General features: G+C 39.6%; 1 long non-coding RNA gene and 1 pseudogene across 1 annotated transcript in view; both read left to right on the top strand.

The window, feature by feature from the left end:
- The first annotated feature begins 512 nt into the window (after positions 1–512).
- Positions 513–2,326, top strand: LOC100940504 (annotated as a pseudogene).
- Positions 2,327–5,916: 3,590 nt separating this feature from the next.
- Positions 5,917–6,122, top strand: part of LOC105886956 — a 25,092-nt gene continuing 24,886 nt past the window's right edge. Inside the window, exon 1 of the long non-coding RNA XR_001161270.2 lies at positions 5,917–5,967. This is a non-coding gene — a long non-coding RNA (uncharacterized LOC105886956). The remainder of the gene's footprint in view (positions 5,968–6,122) is intronic.

Below are 6,122 nucleotides of genomic sequence, written 5' to 3'. Positions count from 1 at the left end.
GGTTATAAGTGTCTCTTGTTATATAAGGATTAATTATGTAATACTGAAGTCAGGGCTGCCAGTGTGCCTGTCACCAGAGTAGTGGACATTGTTTTCAAAGGTAGATTTTTATCTCTTACCTTCCTCCCACCCTTTCCACTTCTCAATTTTTAATGTTTGAGGAGGGAAAGCTTCCAAACTCATTTTACAAGGCCAGCGTTACTCTGATTCCAAACCTGGACAAGGACAAAACGATAAAAGAAAACTATCAGCTAGTGTCTCTGATGAACACGATGCAAAAATTCTTAGCCAGATGCTAGCAAACCAATATAGTACATTAAAAAGATCATTTGGGCTGCGGCTCCCAGGCCGGGTTGTGGTGGGCTTGCTGCGGGGGCTTCCTGGCCTTTCTGGTCCTCCAAGGCTGACATTGAAGTTCATTCTGCCAAACTCAGGAATGATGATCGGGAAGCATGGGGATCCAAGCATGGGGATCCTGCAAAATTAATATCCTAGACGAACTCAGGAAGAAAATGAGTGATACTCCACCCAGCATGGAATTGTGTCCTTATTGTAAGAAGCTGTTTAAATGATTAAAATCCCACTTGCCATACTGTAAGATGACAGGACCTACCATACTTGCTGATAGAAAGGCTTATGAGGCCAACCCAGGTACACTCCCATGTGCTAAAAAATGAAAGGGCCAATCGAAGATTTAATGAAAGCTAAACGGATGGAGTTAGAGACAGAAAGTGAGAAAAGAAATTCTAAATTGATAATGGACAAACCAGAACAGACAGTTCAGTCCTTTCTACTACCAGCTGTTGGTTTGGAAAGAGCAAGTACTCCAGAGGCAGATAAAGACATCAAGAATCAAATTCAGCTCTCCTCTAAAATATTAAATAAAGTCTGAACCAAAGACTACTTTCCAAGGAGAAACCAAGGGTCAGTTTTATGCACCAGAGAACACCTCTCCTAAGAGATAACGTGCCAGAGATTTGCCTAAATCAGGGGAAAGCAGATATAATCCTTCAGAAACTGAAGCATCTTTACTGGTTGGCTCAATGGAACTTTCTTTGTCAAATCAAGAAAGAAAATATTCCTCAGCCATACCTAATAATGTACAGACCACTTCTGATCTAAAATTGGACAAAATTAATCCCCAAAGACAGGAGCTTCTAGTAAAATTACTAGATGTGTCACCCAATAGGGTAACAATTACAGTTCTCCAAAGAATCTGAGTGATAAAGTTAAAAGAGTAAGAACATCATTGTCGAGCAATGAGAGAGATTCCAAAGGCAGGGATCACCTCTCAGGAGCCCCTACTGCTGTTAAAGATACTGGGATTCGGGGAAAAGACATAGAATCACTAATTTTAAGCCTTAAAATTAGCTCATTAAGTAAAATCCGAGTCATGGAGAACCAAGAAAAAGGACTTAGCCTTGGAGTAGAGGTGGGCAGGAAGAAAGGAAACGCAGAGAAAAGTGTGTCTGAGACAGAAATGCAGAAGTGGACGGCCATCAGCAATGGCTCTGGGAACTTCAAAACTGACAGTTCAGCCACAGAGAAGAAATCTGAAGATGGAGGACATTTAAATTTGTACATTCCAAGGGAGACAACTTACAATGGATTTTTTTCTGTGTTACAGGCAAGTAGTCAAAAAAAGTCTTGCCTCTCTGGCTACACAATTTATTCAAGAAGAAAAAGCAGAAGCCAGAGGTCATAACTGAGTCCCTGATATAAAGCCCTTAATGGAGAATAAGGAGTAAGTTTCTCTGGAGCCCAAATCTGGCTGTCAGTTTCACGCAATGCACATTGGATACCAACACTCTGTCCATTCAGCCCTGCTGCATCACACGTCTAAGATCCCCTTCCTCAGTCATGTTGCAACTGCTGATAGAAAGATGCTCAGCTCCATGGGGCTGGAGTGGTTTCCAGAGCTCTATCCCGGTTATCTTGGACTAGGGGTGTTGCCAGGGAAGCCTCAGTATTGGCATGAAGTGGCCCAGAAGCCACAGTTCATCAGTCCCCAGGGGGAAGACTCTCACAAGTTCCTTTGTTGGAAAGAAGTTCAACTGATATGAGTGTGGAATCCCTGACCTGGCTTACAACCTCCAACTTCTCTCAAAGGAGGCTTTTGGAAACTGTACAAAAAGGCTGGCTGAGGTGCAACACCACCACCAGGAAGAGTGGAGTCGGCAGCATCACAGTGCTCTTCACAGGGTACTTCAGCCTGTGCTGTAGCTGGAGTTTCAGGCATCTCAAGCTGCTACGCTGGTGTTGGCCTGGATGTCACTTGGAAAACTGCAAGAGACATGCGGTGAAGACAACTGCAACACATATCTAACAGTTTAAAGTTGTGTTAGAGAAAGGGAGGGAACAGAATAAAATTATTAGAATCTAAAAAATAAAAAATAAAAAGACCATTTGCTATGATCAGTGGAATTCATCCCAGAGATGAAAGGATGGTTTAATATATGTAGATCAATAAATGTAATACATATATTATCAGAAAGAAAAGACAAAATTATATGATCATTTTAATAGATGCAGAAAAAGACATTTGATAAAATTCAACATCCTTTTGTGATAAAAAAAGCTCTCAACAAATTAGGTATAGAAGATGAGTACCTCAACACGGTAAAGTCCATATATGACAAATACACAGCAAATATCATACTGAGTAGGGAAGAACTGGACGTTTTTCCTTTAAGATCAGGACAAAACAAAGATTCCCACTTTCACCACTTCTATTCAACATAATATTGGAGGTCTTAGCAAAAGCAATTAGACAACAGAAATGTATAAAAGGCATCCAAATTGGAAAAGAGGAAGTCAAATTATCACTGTTTGCAGATGACATAATCATATATATGGAAAAAAAAAAAACCCTAGAGACTGCACCCCCAAACTGTTAGAAATAATAAATTTAGGCTCGGTGCTCGTAGCACAAAGGTTACTGTACCAGCTACATATACAGAGACTGGCGGATTCAAACCCAGCCCGGACCCGCTAAAACGACAATGACAACTGCAACAATAACAACAAGAAAAAATAGCTGGGCGTTGTGGCAAGTGCCTATAGTCCCAGTTACTTGGGAGGCTGAGGCAAGAGAATTGCTGAAGCCCAAGAGTTTGAGGTTGCTGTGACACCACAGCACTTTACCAAGGGCAACACAGTGAGACTCTGTCTCAAAAAAAAAAAAAAGAGAGCAGCGCCTGTGGCTCAAAGGAGTAAGGCGCCAGCCCCATATGCTGGAGGTGGAGGGTTTAAACCCAGCCCCCGCCAAAAAACTGCAAGGAAAAAAAAAAGAAAGAAAGAAAAGAAATAATAACTTTAACAAAATTGTAGGATACAATATCAACATACAAAAATTAGTAGCATCCTATATGGTAAATGTGAACTATCTAAAAAAGAAATCAAGAGAACAATTCCATTTGCAATAGCTATCAAAAAAAATAAATACCCAGGAATAAACTTAACCAAGGAAGTGAAAGATCTCTACACCGAAAACCTTAAGTCTTTGATTAAAGAAATTAAAGAGGCTCGGCGCCTATAGCTCAACCGGCTAAGGCGCCAGCCATGTACACCTAAGGTGGCGGGTTCGAATCCCCAGCCCGGACCCGCCAAACAACAATGACGGCTGCAACCAAAAAATAGCCGGGCGTTGTGGCGGGCGCCTGTGGTCCCAGCTACTTGGGAGGCGGAGGCAGGAGACTCGCTTGAGCCCAGGAGTTGGAGGTTGCTGTGAGCGTGATGCCATGGCACTCTACCCAGGGGGACAGCTTGAGGCTCTGTCTCAAAAAAAAAAAAAAAGAAAAAAAGAAATTAAAGAGATATACATAAATAGGAAGATATCTCATGTTTATAGACTAGAAGAATTAATTTTACAAAAATGGCCATACTACACAGTGATCTATAGATTCAATGCATTCCCTACCAAAAGACCAGTGACATCCCTCACAGAAATATAGAAAACAGTCCTAAAATTGATATGGAAAGACAAAAGACCCCAAATAGTCAAAGAAATCTTGAACAAAAAGAGCAAAGCTGGAGATATGACACTTTCTGACTTCAAAATATATTGCAAAGGTATAGCAATCAAATCAGCATAATACTGGCATAAAAAGATACCCAGACCAATGAAATAGACTTAGAGAGCCCAGACATAAATTCATGCTCCTGCCTTAAAGAAACAAGTTGACTATAAAAGAATATAGAATTGGATTTTTACAATAATTTAAATATTTCCCAATTAATCCGAACTAAAAATTTGATTCTATTTGACATTTATTTTTTAAGCATTGAAGTATATTTTTAAAATATGTAAATATATAAAATATAAATATATATAAACATAAAATTATTCCTTAGCTTATTGTATAAATCCTTGGTACTACACAGACTGATGCTTTTTTTTCACCCACGTAAATTACCATTTGTGCTTTCTCCAGACAAATTTGCTGCTTTAATTATATTTAAATGTTTTGATTCTTGGGTAAAATTAAGTTTAGGAAGAGAAGTCAAGCTTGTTTTGCAGAGTTCTCAAGAAAGGTCCAATTTCTGAGGAGGACCCCCTGGGCAATTGAAGCAACACCAAAAATACATTACTGAGACCTGATCAAACTAAAAAGCTTCTGCACAGCCAAGAACACAGTAAATAAAGCAAGCAGACAGCCCTCAGAATGGGAGAAGATATTTGTAGGTTATGTCTCCAACAAAGGTTTAATAACCAGAATCCACAGAGAACTGAAACATATTAGCAAGAAAAGAATAAGTGATCCCATCTCAGGGTGGGTAAGGGATTTGAAGAGAAACTTCTCTGAAGAAGACAGGTGCACAGTCTACAGACATATGAAAAAATGCTCATTGTCCTTAATCATCAGAGAAATGCAAACCAAAACCACTTTGAGATATTATCTAACTCCAGTAAGATTAGCCATATCACAAAATCCCAAAACCAGAGATGTTGGCATGGATGTGGAGAAAAGGAACACTTCTACACTGCTGGTGGGAATGCAAACTAATGCGTTCCTTCTGGAAAGATGTTTGGAGAACACTTAGGGATCTAAAAATAGACCTGCCATTCAATCCTACAATTCCTCTACTAGGTATATATCCAGAAGACCAAAAATCACATTATAACAAAGATAAATGTACCAGAATGTTTATTGCAGCTCAATTCATAATTGCTAAGTCGTGGAAGAAGCCCAAGTGCCCATGGACCCATGAATAGATCAATAAATTGTAGTATATGTACACCATGGAATATTATGCAGCCTTTAAAAAAGATGGAGACTTTACCTCTTTCATGTTTACATGGATGGAGCTGGAAAATATTCTTCTTAGCAGAGTATCTCAAGAATGGAAGAAAAAGTATCCAATGTACTCAGCCTTACTATGAAACCAAGCTATAACCCATTATAGAATATGGGGAAAGGGGATAGGGAAGGGAGAGGGGAGGATGGGTGCAGGGAGGGTATTTGGTGGGACTACACCCATCTTACAAGGGTACATGTGAAATTTACTAAATGTAGAATCCAAACGTCTTAACACAATAACTAAGAAAATGCTGTGAAGGCTATGTTAACCAGTTTGATGAAACTATTTCAAATTGTATGTAAAACCAGCACATTGTACCCCATGACTGCATTAATGTACACAGCTATGATTTAATTTAAAAAAAGAAAAGAAAGGTCCAATTTCATAGCTATTCAATGCAGAAGTGCAATTTTAGTATAAAAATGGGTTTTTTTTTCAAAAACTTTGGAAACATTTAATGAGGTTTTCTGAGAAGACACAATAAATTTTATTTATTCTTTTCTCGATTAGTCACAGCACAGCATTACAAAGATGACTGATGCTAACACAGATCCACACGAAACAAGTGAGCTCGTGAGCCCACCCTGCGCGAGGCTCCCAGCGTCTGTGCGGTTGCCCACCTTCATCAGCTAATGTCTGTGGAAGGAGCAGGCATCCAGAAGTTCTGTGAAGCATAACACAAGACAGAGACTTTATGCATGGCCAGTGCTTCCAACTCAGAATTCTGTTTCTGTTTTCTACAAGTAAATGGTAGTGAATGAAGATTTTTTAAAAAACACATGCACAGGCTCAGCGCCTGTGGCTCAAGTGGCTAAGGCGCC

The sequence above is a fragment of the Otolemur garnettii genome, unplaced genomic scaffold (assembly GCF_000181295.1).
Source record: "Otolemur garnettii isolate 467f Iridium unplaced genomic scaffold, OtoGar3 scaffold00032, whole genome shotgun sequence".
Classification (NCBI taxonomy): Eukaryota; Metazoa; Chordata; class Mammalia; order Primates; family Galagidae; genus Otolemur; species Otolemur garnettii.
Note: the sequence above shows the minus strand (reverse complement) of the source record. Positions and strands in the feature narration are given on the sequence as shown.